We start from the raw sequence: 5,000 nt of genomic DNA, 5'->3' as shown, positions 1-5,000 counted from the left end.
CCATCAACATCACTGCCATCGCAAGTGTCTAGAATTATACACCATTACAAATAAATAAGGCTGTTGATTTTTTTTCTATTCCTGCTGCTATTAATACTACCACGACAACTTCTGCTACATATATGCAACTAATAAAGAGATTACTGTCGCTACCACCAGCAACACCGCACCATTACCACCATCACCACCAGCACCACCACCTCTACCACCCCCATCACCATCACCTCTACTACTATTGTTGTTGGAGTTGCTATTTTCATACTGCTGAAGATAACAAAGTGGAAGTCTTGTAAATCGGGGCCGCGAGACATGTGGATCAATATGCATTAGGGAAGTTGGGGAGTGAAGTAAACGCCAAAATTCCAGTAGTGTGGGGAAGAGAGAGAGAGAGAGAGAGAGAGAGAGAGAGAGAGAGAGAGAGAGAGAGAGAGAGAGAGAGAGAGAGAGAGAGAGAGAGAGAGAGAGAGAGAGAGAGTTAAGACAGTTTGAGGAGGGGAGTTGATGAGCTGAATTACATTTGCGTCAGTCTAGTTCAGTTCCTCTTTTAGAAATTTTGGTAAAACTTTTGCTGTTGTCTTGGACATATCAAAAGCTTTTGATAGAGTCTGGCACAAAGCTTTGATTTCCAAACTACCCTCCTACAGCTTCTATCCTTCTCTCTGTAACTTCATCTCAAGTTTCCTTTCTGACCGTTCTATTGCTGCTGTGGTTGATGGTCACTGTTCTTCTAAATCTATTAACGGTGGTGTTCCTCAGGGTTCAGTCCTGTCACCCAATCTCTTCTTATTGTTCAACAATGACCTTCTAAACCAAACTTCTTGTCCTATCCACTCCTACGCTGATGATACCACCCTGCACTTTTCCACGCCTTTTCATAGACGTCCAACCCTTCAGGAAGTAAACATTTCACGCAGGGAAGCCACAGAACGCTTGACTTCTGATCTTTCTAAAATTTTTTATTGGGACAGAGCAAACTTGGTATTGTTCAACGCCGCAAAAACTCAATTCCTCCATCTATCAACTCGACACAACCTTCCAGACAACTATCCCCTCTTCTTCAATGACACTCAACTATCCCTCTCTTCTACACTGAACATCCTCGGTCTATCCTTTACTTATAATCTGAAATGGAAACTTCACATCTCATCTCTAGCTAAAACAGCTTCTATGAAGTTAGGTGTTCTGAGACGTGTCCACCAGTTTTTCTCACCCCCCCCAGCTGTTAATTCTGTACAAGGGCCTTATCCGTCCATGTATGGAGTATGCTTCACATGTCTGGTGGGGTTCCACTCATACCGCTCTTCTAGACAGGGTGGAATCAAAAGTTTTTCGTCTCATCAACTCCTCTCCTCTAACTGACTGTCTTCAGCCTCTCTCTCATCGCCGCAGTGTTGCATTTCTAGCTGTCTTCTACCGCTATTTTCATGCTAACTGCTCTTCTGATCTTACTAACTGCATGCCTTCCTTCCTCCCGCGGCCTCGCTGCACAAGACTTTCTTCTTTCTCTCACCCCTGTTCCGTCCACCTCTCTAATGCAAGAGTTAACCAGTATTCTCAATCATTTATCCCTTTCTCTGGTAAACTCTGGAACTCCCTGCCTGCTTCTGTATTTCCACCTTCCTATGACTTGAATACCCTCAAGAGGGAGGTTTCAAGACACTTATCCTTCAATTTTTGACTGCCGCTTTGGACTCTTTTCTGGGACTGGCATCTCAGTGGGCTTATTTGTTTTTATTGGGTTTTTGTTGCCCTTGGCCAGTGTCCCTCCATCATAAAAAAAAAAAAAAAGCAGCAGCGGTGTGTGATTTTGACACCTGTCTATAAATCTGTGTGCATCTTATATGTGGAGCAACTGAATTTTGGATTTACTGATTACTAAGTTCTTTCTCATGCACTAAAATAAAATAGTTGAAATTACCCGTCAAATATGAATAATAAATAATAAATATATCTGTAAGATTTGACAACAATGGGTATATACAGAGTTCGTACATCAGTGATGCTTTATATCTGCCAGGCGAAAGCCTAGGAGACGATTTGCCAATCTCAGAATGGTAGAAGCCTGAAACCACACAACGAAATAAAAATAAAATGAACAGAAAATAAGAGGAATCCAAACTCTCTCTCTCTCTCTCTCTCTCTCTCTCTCTCTCTCTCTCTCTCTCTCTCTCTCTCTCTCTCTCTCTCTCTCTCTCTCTCTCTCTCTCTTTTATTTGGCATTTCTGTATTGCGTGTGGTTAAGTTCTAAGTACATTTGCTAACCAACCGTCTGTCAGTCTCTCAGTGTGTGTGTGAGTGTGTTCAGTGACAGTAAAGGTTCGGGTCTTTGGGTATGTGCTTCAAAGCGATCAATATAATAAAAACCGTACGTTCTTGTCAGGATGAGCGCAGCAGATTTATAGGCAGGTATGTACGTCATACGCAAATCACATCACCAAAGCAATGGGCTATAACTAGGCGACTTAAGAATATAATATGAGCTACGCATAACATAACTCATTGGGAATGCATGGTCTTTTCGTACCAGGGGAAGAAACTATTGTCTATGATAATACGTACATGATGTAGATATTGACTGCGTGCAATTATCATAACAGATGTTCTACGGCCTTTGTCTTTCCGAGGAGCAGCAAAAAATATGAGTGGTGGTGGTGGTGGTGTTGGTGGCAGCGTAATCATTGCAATAACGTTGGTAAATTTGATGTTTATTTGACTTTGTTGCTACAACTGAATGTTCGTTTTATTTGAGTGTACCATATCTACACTGCTGAAAACGTTAGGATATAAAATTTACAGCAAAAAATGTTATTATTATTATTACAATTATTATAATGATATTTTTTATTATCATTATTATTAGAAGAAGAACAAGAAGAAGAACAAGAACAAGAACAAGAAGAACAAGAAGAACAAGAACAAGAACAAGAACAAGAAGAAGCATCATCATCATCATCTTCAAAAAATAAAAAATAAATGAATAAATAAATAAAAGGAGAAGAAAAACAACAGCAGGAGTAAAAAGGATGGTAACAATGATAAAGTAATATACTAAATCTGTGGAGTACATCTATCTACTCCAGCGGCAAAAGCTTTTAGCAATGACTCCGGTTAAGCAGAATGGAGAAGCAGGGACGGTGACAGTCTTACGTCCAAGCTAAGGAGTAACGTACTCTCAGACTTTGGTTTAAGAAATTAGACTTTATATCTCTGAAGTGTGAGCGATGTCGACATGCAAGCATTCGTTACTGCGATCGTTGAAGAAATTACTCCTAACACGCACAAAAAATAATAAATAAATAAATAAATAAATAAATAAATGATAAATAATCGAGCAAATATCGTAATGACTTGTTAGAAGAGATATCCAGAATTGGTGAGTGAGCAGGATGGTTAACAAGAATAAAAGTCTAACGCTACACACACACACACACACACACACATATATATATATATATATATAGAGAGAGAGAGAGAGAGAGAGAGAGAGAGAGAGAGAGAGAGAGAGAGAGAGAGAGAGAGAGAGAGAGAGAGAGAGAGAGAGTTTAATGACTACAATAATATTCAGATACTCGTTAATAATGCCTTAATTAACAATGATAACTCTATATAATACAACTTAGCTAAATGAAGTCCATAAATTAATGTTACTGCGAAACAAATCGTAATTTACTAATTACGAAACTAATCATACAACCGCAAAATATCATGAATAATCTTGCACACAACCTCACTACTTATGTTTCTACTAAATATATCTTCCAAAGAGTTGACTGAATAACGATTTCTTATTTGTTGAGTCACAGGACGGTTCTCCACGACATGTCTTTCCTTCTGGATTGAACCACACGTACACAAACATTCCTCCACCAGGAGGCGGCCCCGTCCCCGCTTGTTCTATCGTCCCGTCTCGATCGCCAGTGAGTGCCCTGAAACCCTGAATCTCGTGAACGAGACTCTGTGGAAAACATTTATTACATGTCTTACTTTATATACGTCATGCACTGCCATCGTGGGATTAATATCTCTGTACACATTATACCTCGATGTCCCCGACGTCAATATTAGCCCTGTGTACAATACCAATCAACACAGACATGTTCGAGACATTATCTCGAGTGTATTTATTTATTACAATCCTGGCAACATGTGTATTCATGGCCCTAATACTCCCGACAACAAGATTGAACGGATCATCAATCACACCAGATCTTTCCTGCCATAACCTGTGAAAAAAAAAATTGTGTTGCTTTACTTGTAAAAAGTCTGACAAGGTTGGGTAACCTAGTTCTGCATAGCATACGAGATTAGAAGTGTTCTTGCTTACTCTCAACAACACGTTCATAGCCCAGTGATACGGTTTGATGACAGGCTTCGTGTCGGCACCGACCCACGATTCACACCCGTGAGAGTTGCTTCAAACAATCTGCGCTTTACAATGAAAGGAATAGTGTTATTTTTCCTTATAAGTTAAACAAATTTCAAAACCTGGCAAATTTTTCCCCTTGCATGTTCCTTCACTGATGACGAAACCGAACCATCACACGTAAAAGGAGAACAGACATATACATAACTCTCATAATGTTCTACGATAAAGTCATCCACAGACAACGGTTCCTTGTCCCCACCATCACCATTTATGACAAAATAAAAAAAGAAGAAGTTTGTAACACTCCAAGTTTCGTTGTAATATCAGGCCGTGTCGTGGACAACAAAACAATGTCGTCTATCAACATAAAAGACACAAAGCCATTACAGAAACGGTTCAGGGTGACACACATTTTTCAGCTTTTTAATTAATTCATTAACAAAAATGACGAATAGGAAGGAAGATGTTGACAATCCTTGCCTCACACTTTGAGTGACCGCGACCACCGCAGAGCCCATAATGCTCTCTGTGATGCGGTACGTTGCCCTCACCGCCGCCAGCATCACCCTGCCACGGCTTGCCAGCCTCAGCACCCTAAACATTTTACAAGAACAAGATCATAGGCCTTAGAGAA

At 40.1% G+C, this 5,000-nt stretch overlaps 1 protein-coding gene across 1 annotated transcript in view; it reads right to left on the bottom strand.

Annotated features, from left to right (window-relative positions):
• Nucleotides 1-5,000, bottom strand: part of LOC135106803 (nephrin-like) — a 75,148-nt gene that overhangs the window by 8,782 nt on the left and 61,366 nt on the right. The gene's annotated exons all lie outside the window — the stretch shown is intronic.

Source organism: Scylla paramamosain, chromosome 14, assembly GCF_035594125.1.
Source record: "Scylla paramamosain isolate STU-SP2022 chromosome 14, ASM3559412v1, whole genome shotgun sequence".
Taxonomy (NCBI): domain Eukaryota; kingdom Metazoa; phylum Arthropoda; class Malacostraca; order Decapoda; family Portunidae; genus Scylla; species Scylla paramamosain.
This window is presented reverse-complemented; position numbering and strand designations above follow the sequence as displayed.